This window comes from Nylanderia fulva, unplaced genomic scaffold, assembly GCF_048542155.1.
Source record: "Nylanderia fulva isolate GAGA-0341 unplaced genomic scaffold, ASM4854215v1 Scaffold769, whole genome shotgun sequence".
In the NCBI taxonomy this organism is placed as follows: domain Eukaryota; kingdom Metazoa; phylum Arthropoda; class Insecta; order Hymenoptera; family Formicidae; genus Nylanderia; species Nylanderia fulva.
The window spans coordinates 23,850-36,341 of NW_028190883.1; the positions used below are offsets into that span (position 1 = coordinate 23,850).

Genomic DNA, 12,492 nt, shown 5'->3' on the forward strand with positions numbered 1-12,492 from the left:
TCAGTGCAAAGGTCAACTTTGAACTGAGCTAGAGTTTTATGTACAGAAATGTGATCTTTGGTATTTCAGCATGAAGTGGGGGGTACAGTCCTCTACAAAATCCAATAGTCACATTTCATAAAATAAAAAATTTTTTTTTTACTTTTGGCCACGTTTTCGGGATTCTGGCCCACTGTGCGCTGGAGTGGAGGAGGCCACAGAACAGATCCGCACAGAGTCACCCCGATCCGGCTCGAAGGACCAAAATTTATGTTCGTGATTCGAGGATTTTCACTCGAATGTCGTGAACGCGTGCGGCGGGTTCCGCTCCGCGAGAACGCGGGATGAATATGCGATGAGAGAGACGGCGGTATAGCGTTGAGAAGGAGCGAGAGAGACAGAGTGATAGAACGTTGAGAAGGAAAGAGAGAGACAGAATGATAGTGGACCGCGACCGCGAAACTGAAGATTGAAAACGGGAGCGAGCGAGAGGAACAGAGTTATAAATGCACCATGGTTGAATCAAATTAACAACACTGTCATTTATTCACTTTGTCCGAATTAAATATAATGATGCGAATCGTATCACGGACGCGACACTTAGATAGAGTTCCGCGTTCCCGTTACTAACGATAAGTCCGCCAAGTTGTTCGAATTCTCAAGGTGCGGACGCGATCTCGATCGTATGATTTCTCGTTGGCTTCTGACAAAGAGTCGGCGGGAACGCCGGTTCGCTCCTCAATTTGCCCATGCGAGAAGAAGCAAAAAAACAGTTTGACCGGGAAACACTTCAAGGTGTTTTCTGCGTGCGAAAGTCGTGATAGAACAATGAATAAACAAGAGACGTTGAAAACAAGTCGAAGGGTACTTTCGCGAACGAGAATCTGTCGACGAGAGTCATGCCAAAATATTTAATTTTTAAGACGATAATCACAAAGGACAGCCGTTACTGCGAGGCTGACACAAATAACGCGAGTAATTTAAAAATATTGACACAATAAGCAAGATCGAACGACTTGGCGGAACGACAATTTGAACGACATAAATTTACAGAATAGATAGACTCGAATTTAATAAAAGTGTTGACGGTCCTTAACATTAATAATATAAATAATGTTCAACATTGAGTTTTATACCAAAATTTTGCTCTGTGAAAGTAGAATTTATTAATTTTGATACTGATATTTTCAGCATAATAATCTTTAATACTTACGTTAAAAAGAAAATGAATGTACTACACAACCGTCTTGGAGTCGATACACACAAGAAATGCTCTACGGTTTTTTGCTAGCGTCTTTTTTTTTCCTTAGAAACGATGAAAAAAGAAATATTTGTTTTTCCTTGAAAAACAATAGAAAGTTAAAAACAAATAAATATGAATAACTTTAATTGTAATTAATAAAATTAATAATAAATAATAATCCTTAAGGTTGCCAGTAATAATTAATAAAAAACCACTCCTCAATGTTTAAAGTCGACCAGACTGGCAATAATTTATTATAAATAATTATTTGAAATACAAAATTAATAATATAGAATTTAATTAATAATATTATTCCACATTAATATATTAAAATAATGAAAATAATGACACAGTTTCTCTATACCTATATATTTACATTATGTTTGTCCAAATTTTACGTTATATTCTTTATTTCTAAAAATATTTATAATAAGAAATTAGGCGCGGCTTTTTTTGTTACATAGAGTATTATTTTATAAATGCTAATAGGCACAATAAATAGTGGTAAACTTTGTATTAATAATTTAAATTTAATAATTGATTTTAATTAATATAACAAATAATTACATAAATGTTTTTAATGTAATATTTATTTTAATTTATAAATGTTTTATTATAATATTATATAAATATCTTACTTTTGTTTAAGTTATTATGTATATTTAAAAGCTCAATCATTCCAGGCAGCAATTTGAATGATAATTTCACTGTTGTTCATAATAAAATTATAAAGATGCGTTTCTATCATTCCTTTTGGTTTTCGGTTGATCTGATTTAAAATGTTGAACTGCTATAACCTGTTATTTTATAAAATAAATTAATTGTATTAATAAAATTTTGAAATATTTTGTTAATTAGGAATAAAATATCTAAATTGGTTAAAATTTATGATCATAAATTATTACTAAAATTTTAATATTATTATCAATAAGTATATAATGTATACATGTGTATAATATGTATGTAGTATAGGTAAAGTATGTGCATATGTTAGTGTGTGCGTGTGTGTGTACATGTGTGATTTGCGTGAGTATGTACACATGTATGTATATGCGTGCGTATGTATTTGTGTGTGTAAATTTAATTCTATAGTTATGATCAATGTTATAATTATTAATAAGCTGTAACTTACAAAATTATATCATTTTCTACAAGGTGCTCCAAAATTTCTTTGTAAACAAAATATTTTTAATTTTTTTTAGTTACTTACTTTAAAAATTAATGTTTTCTTCTAGAAAAAGAATCCTTAGAAATAATTTAAAAAAAAAAAATATTTGTCTTTCCTGGAAAAAATCAAGGAAAAAAGATACTTAGAAACAAATAAATATTAATAAGTTTTTAATTTTAATTTTATTTTACTAAATTAAAGTAATATTTTTATTAAGAATTCTTAATTACAAACTTTATAAATAAATAACTATAGACTAATAAATAAATATTTAATAAATATAGTATTTATATTTATATGTATTGTGATATATAAATTAAAAAAAAAAAATGTTATATAGTATTTTTACTTTTGTTTATGTATAATATTTACTTTAAATATTCTTTTTTGTTTAATATATTTCTTTTAGATTATAAATTTTAATTATACACTTCATAAGTTAAATCATATTTTAATTAAAAAATTTAAAACAAAATATTTAATAAATAATATTTAATAAAAAAAGAAAGATATGAATAAAAAATAAAAATAAATCAATTTGTTTATTAAAAATAAAAAATTTCTATACTTACAAATTTAACAATTTTATAATGTTTTGTAGGTTAAAGCTTTTGATTTAATCCTATAAATAAAATATTAAATTAATTAGTTTAATTTTTATTCAAATAAAACTTTATATTATATTCAAAAATACGATCAATTAAAATTAATATCAATCAAAATTAATATTTGTCGCTAGTGGTGAAAATAAGCTTAAACGACTTGACTACGACGTAACTAGCAATTTTATTTGATTATTTCACGACGTTTCGACCATTTGGTTGTGGTCCTTTTCAAGTGAAATTTCTACAACATAATGTTACACAATATTTTTTAACATACGAAAACTCATTTAAGTGTTAAATTAATAAAATAAGTATAAATTTTATAAACATACCATCAATTAAACCGAGGTTAACATAACATCACACCGGTGTTATTTGAAATCGAAAGTTAAACGTTAAAAGAGGAACACGTCCCATCGTTATGATGTTAAAAGTTAAAAATTAAAAGAGGAACACGTCCCATCGTTATGATGTTTCGTCAACGACTAAACTTGAAACGCGCCACTAAACAATCTTTATTATTTTGTCGTAAATGTTTGTCAAATTCTCGGTGTCTTTCTGTAGGTTAACTGTATTGCCATGCTTCTTTATGAAGAACATTTCAGCAATCTCTCTCTTTCTTACATGTTTCTCGTTATGTAAAATTGTCGGTGATTTCCAATCAAAGTTATGCCCAAAATCACATCTGTGTTTGCTCAAAACCGAATGATTAGACTCATGTAATTTAATATTGCTGGCATGTTCCTTCACTCTAGTGCATAAATGTCTTTTTGTTTGTCCAATGTATGATGCATTACAATTTTCACAGTTAATCTTGTAAACTACATTCGTTTTAATATCATTAGTTATTAAATCTTTACCTCGTTTTATCAGCCTATTCAACTTTTTTGGCAAACTATAAACGACATTTATGTTAGCACTATTAAGTGACCTTTTAATACTGTCGCTAACGTCTTTAACGTATGGGAGTGGAATTACATAATTCTTATCTTGAGCCGAATTCACATTAACGTTATTATCTAAATCGTTACTCAAACTGTCGTTATTATCCGCATTGTGACCGTTACCATTCCTGTTGTTCTTCAGTACATTAATTCTTTTATTTACATACTTATTAATAATATGATCCGGAAAACAATTATTAATTAAAATGTTCTTTACAATCTCAATATTCGTATTATGAAATTGTTCGTTAGAAAGTAAAATTGCATGGTCTACTAAATTGTAAATCGTATTAATTTTGTACTTAATAGGATGACTCGAAAGAAAATTGATGTATCTGCCAGAACATGTAGGTTTCCTAAACCAATTAGTTGTCAATTTATTCCCATTGCGGATAACTGTAGAATTTAAAAAATTAATAGAAGAATTGGTCTCTATTTCATGTGTGAATTTTAAACGTTCATGATAATTATTAAATGTACTTAAAATTTTATTTATTTTAGAGTTAGGAAAATAACAAAAATGTCGTCCACATATCTATAAAAAGTCTGAACTTTAAAACTTAAAGAATTTAAACAATTTGTTTCCAAGTCATCCATTACTAAGTCAGCTAGTATCGGTGATAGAGGGGATCCCATAGGGCTTCCATAAATTTGTTCATAATACTGCTCGTTAAATTGAAAACTCGTTGAAGTAAGTATTACATCAACAGCGTATAGGAACTGTTGCAAATTAAATTTAGTTTTTAGACTTATGTCACTCCAACGACCCTCAATTGCAGAAAAAACTAAATCTTTTGGAATATTTATAAACAACGAACAAACATCTAAGGAAATCATTACGTCATCGTCATTAACCATTGTATTTTTAATAGTATTCACAAAAGTCCAAACATCCTTAACATTAGAATCCGGTTTCTTAACAGACTTAACTAATATCTCATGAATGTAACTGGCAATATTATAAAAGGGACTGCCTAACGATGACACAATGATCCTCAATGGATACCCGCTCTTATGGATCTTCGGGAGTCCATAACACCGTGGTAAATTACCATTTGTGCAATTCAGAAATTTATATGTTTGATCATCAATGATCTCATTATTATGCCATGACTTTACTAACGTATGAAGTTTGTTCGTCAGACGTGTAATCGGATTTTTATTTAATTTTTTGTATGTCATCGAATCACTTAACAATAATTCCATATTAGTCACATAATCATTTCTATTCATAACCACTGTCACTTGTCCTTTGTCAGTTTTGGTAACAATTAAATCTTTATTGTTCTGCAGATATTTATTAGAAATATTAAACGCATCATGAATAAATGTCACTATAATTGATATGTTTACTTTTAGACAGAAATTTTTGTAGTGAATTGGCAATGGATATTCTAGTTGTTTCCAAAGCATCCTCAGGAACATAACGACAATTCGATTCAAAATTCTTTATCACCTCAACAGTATAATTTAGTCGATCGTTCTTATTTGAGCAATGAATCGGTAAGGCAAACGTATCGCCTAAACTTAAGAGTTTAGATACAGTATCAGGTAACACTTTAGAGCTGATATTTATTAACCAGTTGGAATTGTCGATGTTTTCCAACGGATTTGACAATACCATATATTTCTGTTTTATCCTATCAAACTTTTTTATCATCCTACTTTTTATTCTATAATTAAAGTTATTTAGTCGTTGTTTACTTAAACGAAAAAACTGATTTACCACGTTATTAGGTAAAGAATCAAACAATTTTTTCACTATATTAGAGATCTTACACCGAATGAAATTTAGGTTTGTGTTCAAATCTTTAATCTCCAAATTCAACAATCTAACTTGATTATTCTTAACTATAGTTTTAAACCTTCGTTTCGCATAGGCACTGTAAAAACTAATTTCAGTCTTTAGGTTCTTGATGTGTGACGGCACAATGTCATATCTTCGACATCGGAGTAAAAATTTTAGTTGGTGGTTACAAGCATAAAAATTCTTCTTGCATTTAATCCATGACTTAAACAAATAGGCGGTCTCGTTATTATATTGTTCAGAGATGTGTTGGAAAAAACAATCCTTCCGTACGTGCTCCATATTTCAGTCCAAGAGCAAAAATACGATCAATTAAAATTAATATCAATCAAAATTAATATTTGTCGCTAGTGGTGAAAATAAGCTTAAACGACTTGACTACGACGTAACTAGCAATTTTATTTGATTATTTCACGACGTTTCGACCATTTGGTTGTGGTCCTTTTCAAGTGAAATTTCTACAACATAATGTTACACAATATTTTTTAACATACGAAAACTCATTTAAGTGTTAAATTAATAAAATAAGTATAAATTTTATAAACATACCATCAATTAAACCAAGGTTAACATAACATCACACCGGTGTTATTTGAAATCGAAAGTTAAACGTTAAAAGAGGAACACGTCCCATCGTTATGATGTTAAAAGTTAAAAATTAAAAGAGGAACACGTCCCATCGTTATGATGTTTCGTCAACGACTAAACTTGAAACGCGCCACTAAACAATCTTTATTATTTTGTCGTAAATGTTTGTCAAATTCTCGGTGTCTTTCTGTAGGTTAACTGTATTGCCATGCTTCTTTATGAAGAACATTTCAGCAATCTCTCTCTTTCTTACATGTTTCTCGTTATGTAAAATTGTCGGTGATTTCCAATCAAAGTTATGCCCAAAATCACATCTGTGTTTGCTCAAAACCGAATGATTAGACTCATGTAATTTAATATTGCTGGCATGTTCCTTCACTCTAGTGCATAAATGTCTTTTTGTTTGTCCAATGTATGATGCATTACAATTTTCACAGTTAATCTTGTAAACTACATTGGACAAACAAAAAGACATTTATGCACTAGAGTGAAGGAACATGCCAGCAATATTAAATTACATGAGTCTAATCATTCGGTTTTGAGCATACGAGCCTTCCATACGAAGACTGTCCACGCGGGGGAGAGAATATGCGGAAACGCAAGAGAGTGGATGGGTCGTAATTTCTCCCAATAGGGTCTCGTTACGTTACTAACGCGACTCGACAATAAACGAATCTCTCGCAAATTTTAAAACGGCCGGCAACCAAGTCCAGCGTAATCTATTAACGATAAATGATTCGGAACCCATCCACCCTACTACCTTAATTCGGCGACAGCAGGATGACCACGTCGTCTCACCAGTCCTATGACGCTCCTTAGCGTCCTCTCCTCTCTCGCTCTCTCTGAGTTGCGCTTCCGTTCGGGACTTCTGCTCTCCTCGGGCGCTCGCTAGACAGTGCCGAACCGGGGGCCCTCAGGAGACACGTCGGTGACCCAATTACTTAGATAGGCCACTCGCGGCGCTATCAGGTCGGCCGCGCGCGCGGCCTCGGTGATCCTTGCGGCCGCGCGCGTAATTATCCTTACCCGCGGAGTCCTGATCCGCGGGTTGCCCCTCGTAGGCGGTCGTCGCGGCAGCGCACGGCAGGGCCGCTCCTTGCTCTCCTTCGGGATTCCGGATGTCCCGGGGGCGGCAGCTCTCCTGCCGGCGCTCCGTATGCGGGGACTCGGGTGCTTGTTGCACCCGAGTGGCCATCCCCTGCTCGCTCCTGGAAGGTACAAATTTTGAGGCAGTGGCACCTACTCCGTTGTCGGATATTTGGTGAAGAAATTTTTGATCTTGGGCTTACCGAGCGTGTTCCTGACGAAGGGGGTCCCCGTCGTCCTGCTTCCCATGCTTTCCTATCTTTCCTCCAGGGTTTCTCTCTCGGCTGAGACTCGTCGCACATCCTGTCTGCCGCCGAAATAATCCTAACTCTCAAAACAAACTCCTAACAACAAAAAATATACGAAGACGCGTAGCAGCGGGATCGCGTCCGGTCCCGCGCTTTTCGCACGCACGCTCTCTCTCTCTCTCTCGCTGTCTCGGGAGAGCAGAGGTCCCGTGCCCTCCCCCGATCGGGCCATTCAGCCCTTGTGACGGACAATTTCAATTTGTCACGTCACAATATATATATATATATATATATAAATATATACTATAATATGTATAATATATAATATATAACATATTTCATTATGAACGAATGATATGGCTAGATCGCTTGTATTGTAAATAACAAAGATAGAGAATCTATTGCTGTGAGAACCAATATATAATGCTTAGCAAATTTGCCAGGATGAGGAACTATCTCAAATCAAGATTTTATAAGTTCCTCTTTCTTCTTAACAAACCTCCTAAAATTTTCTAAAATTAATATAGACGAGAAAAATATATCGGTCCAAAAAAGTCAAATATTTCATTATATATAATTAAATTATGTAACTATATAAACACAAATAATTTTGAACTAATTAAAAATAAATAATTTGCAGTGAAGCAGACATTATCTACAATGAAGAAATATATTCTGCTGCGTTTAAGACTGTGATAATCCGTACAATAACTCACGAGATAATATACGAGGTGTGTTCAAAAAGTATCGCGAATTTTGTGTTTTTTCAAAAATTATTTATTTATTCATGAATATCTATTTTGTCCCCTTCAAAGTAATCCCCACCAGATATTATACACTTGTGCCAACGTTTTTTCCAATCCTCGAAGCACTTCAAAAAATCATTTTTTGTGATCTTGTTCAGCTCCTCCTTCGATGCCGTCTTTATCTCCTCAATCGTAATGATTGAGCTTTGGTTTTCACGTCATAACCATAAACCCATGATTCGTCACCAGTTATGACCCTCTGGAGCAAATTTGGGTCGTCGCGGACAGAGTCCAACATCTCCTGAGCAATGTTAAGTACGAATTTCGCGGCGACCCGTGTCAAGCTCAAATCATTGGTAAAAATCGAATGGCACGAGCCAATCGATATGTTTAGGTCCTCAGCAACTTCTCTAACGGTGATTCGACGATTGACCAATACTATTTTCTTCACTTCATCAATGTTTTCGTCTGTTGTTGACGTGCTCGGGCGTCCGGCACGCTCTTCGTCGTTCACATCTTCTCGGCCCTCGGAAAACATTTTGTACCACCGATAAACGTTGCTTCGGTCCAAGGTAGCTTCACCATATGCCACAGTCAACATTCGGAATGCGTCCGCGCACTTAATTTTGTTTTTCACACAAAATTTGATACAGATTCTTTGATCCATTTTTTGGAATAGGCAAAAATCGAAGACGAGCCAAAACACGTGCAAGCAAAGCAGCTGTCAAAAATTAACTGAACATTCAAAATGGCCCGTACTTGTCGGCATAAATGAGAAACATGAGTACCAACATAACGCCACAAAAAAATCGAAAATCGAATATACGTAACCCGCGGAAATTCAAAATTCGCGATACTTTTTGAACACACCTCGTAATTAAATTATGTAACTATATAAACACAAATAATTTTGAACTAATTAAAAATAAATAATTTGCAGTGAAGCAGACATTATCTACAATGAAGAAATATATTCTGTTGCGTTTAAGACTGTGATAATCCGTACAATAACTCACGAGATAATATATCAGTGGGTTGGTCATCTTTTCGATCCATCTTGTCGATCTACATGGTGGTTAAATGAAGGCTTTATTACGTACTTCGAAACATATATCATGGCCAAGGTTGTTTCATATTTTAATATTAATTACAAGAATACTAGCTATTCGGACCGCGCTAGTTGTTCTGTCTATATAACCGCGAACTACTTTTACATTTGTAGACCAATTTTTAAAAATTTATACACAAATGATGCAAATTTTTCGAGAATGACTACTATGTTATTTTTTTTTTTCACTGCCGGATATTTTATTTTGGGCTGCGTTTTCATAAACTTAAATATTTATCAGAAAGAAATATTCTCCATATGTAAGTTTTGAGATTAATTTATATATGGAACTTAGTGATCTCAAACCAAGAGATACAGTTCCGAATAATTAATTTTTCGTGCTTTGGCTCTGTTGGCCGATTTAAAAAACATCATATTTATGTTCTTAAATATTTATATTTTATATTTATAATTTTTTTTGCTTATTAATATTTTTTTGTTATTTTAATTTCCACACACTTTTTATGTTTTAGCTCTGAAATATTAGTTTGTTGCCATTCTCGAAAAATTTTTAAAATTTTGCTACCAATTTCAAGGGAATTGGTCCATTAATTAGGTTTTGCGTGGGTGGGTGCGTGAATGGGATGAAAGTATAAATCTTAAAAAACCACATATAATAGCCATCCATAAAAAATTAGCAAAATTTTGATACCAATTTCAAGTAAATCTGTCAATAAATTTGTCAGTGCATGGGTAGATGCATGGATAAGTGCGTAAAGGTATAAAACTTAAAAAAAATTACCATCGCCACTACTCCCGAAAAATTTGCAAAATTTTTGTACCAATTTCGATAAAATTGGTCAATAAATGTATAAGTGCATGGATGGGTGCGTGGGCAGCGATGTAAAATAAAAAAAACCACATATTAGCCATCTCCGAAAAATTTTCAAAATTTTAGTACCAATATCAAGGGAATCGATCCATTAAGGAAGTGCGTGACTGGGTGGGTGATTGAAGGTGTAAAACTAAAAAAAATAATTTTTTTCAATGTTTTGGAACATTCTAAACACATTGGCGTAGAAATCTAAACAAATTTTTTTTCCGAAAACAGCCTTCTCTACATAAAAAATTTTTTTTAATTAAAAAAACCACAGTAGTAGCCATTCCCGATAAATTTGCAAAATTTTGTTACCAATTTTGTGAAAATCGGTTAATAAATGTGTAAATGCGTGGGTGGGTGCGTGTGGGGGCAAAACTAAAAACAAATTATATAATAGTCATATCCAAAAAATTTGCGAAATTTTTGTACTAATTTCGTGAAAATTGGTCAATAAATGCATGAATGCGTGGGTGGATGCGTGGATCGTAGTGTAAAACTTAAAAAACATACATAGTAGCCACCTCCGAAAAATTTTCAAAATTTTAGTACCATTTGCGAAAAAATCAGTCAATAAATACCTGAATGCGTGGGTGGATTAGTGGGTTGGCAAAACTTAAAAAACATTATATAGTAGCTATCCCCCAAAAAATTTGCTAAATTTTGGTTTCGATTTCGAAAAAATCGGTCCATTAAGACGTGTATGCGTGGGTGGGTGCATGAGTGGGAGTGTAAAACTAAAAAAAAACTACCTAGTAGTCATCTCCGAAAAATTTACAAAATTTTGGTACCAATTTCGTGAAAATCGGTTTATATATATGCGATTGCGTAGGTGGTTTTTTTAAGTTTTACACCTCCATCCACGGTGCGTGGATGGAGGTGTAAAACTTAACACACAGCAGCCACCTTCAAAAAATTTGCAACATTTTGGTACCAATTTGGTGAAAATCGGTCTATAAATGTGGAAGTAGTTCGCAAAATTTAGCATGGATAAGTAGTTCGCGGTCATACAGACACAGATATACAGACAGACATACCGATAGACTGTGCTTATATATATATATTTTTTTTATTAATTCTTTTGGCAAACGTAAGAAAATTCTGAAATTGTCTTTTCATTCGCTAACAATAGAAGAAATGCAAATATGTGTTATGATATTTTCTTAATTTCTTACAATATCTTAATTATTTCGTAAAAAATATTATAGAACATATAGCATTGAGTGTATTTAGATTATGTTATTATAATCAAGAAATAAAACTTTGCAAGTATATCTTATAATATAATTTAACAAAAATTTTTTATGTCAAATAGTTACGTATTATTTAAAAAAACAAATTAAATTATTATAATTTTACAAATTAAAAATATTATAATTTTACAATTTTATAATACATAATATGATAAAATTATATTATATATAAAAGCAAAGCTGTTTTTAGATGCAGCAAATAATTGTTTGTATGTTAATGCATATTGCTAATTTAAAACTATTTTTCGATTATTATTATATATTTACCTGATTGCATCAATCTGTCTATAGGTCTTTTCAGGTACCGGAATGGTGGACTTGAACATAGTCGAACTTCAACATAAATCTCGTCAAATAAATGCACATTTTAATATCTATTTTGCAAAACATGCTAACAATATTGAAATTAAGACACTTGCTCCTTTTTTTCATATTATAGGTATGTACGTATACGTATATTACAGTGTTCAACGGTCCAATTTTTGAATCGTTTTTGATAATTAAAGAAAAAGATTTTATAAAAAATTAAATTAAATAATAATTTTTGAATAAATGCTATTACATGCAATAAAAAATTTTAAAGAAATGTAATATAAATATTGTTATCTCGATATTTTAACTAAAAAATTAAATTTTTTTGAAATTAATATATATATACAGGATTTGTCCGGAAAGTAATGCGTCGCATTTTTTTAAAAAAGAATTTATTGATCGCATAGGTAAAACAACTTAAAATTGTTCGAAGTATGACCCTTCTGCGTCAATACATTTTTGCCAACGCGATTTCCATGCGTCATAAGATTTCTGGAACTCCTTGACTGGGATGCTGTTCAGGGAGGCCGTCGAAGTAGCTTGTACGTTGTCAACCGACTCGAGCTGTTGTCCTTTGAGCTCCCTTTT

General features: G+C 32.2%; 1 long non-coding RNA gene across 1 annotated transcript; it reads right to left on the reverse strand.

Moving 5' to 3' along the window:
- Positions 1 to 3,174: 3,174 nt before the first annotated feature.
- Positions 3,175 to 5,356, reverse strand: LOC146720135 (uncharacterized). Its single transcript, XR_014926199.1, has 2 exons — positions 3,328 to 5,356; positions 3,175 to 3,236 (listed from the first exon to the last, which is right to left on the reverse strand). It is a non-coding gene; the product is annotated as an uncharacterized LOC146720135 (long non-coding RNA).
- Between the last annotated feature and the right edge of the window lie 7,136 nt (positions 5,357 to 12,492).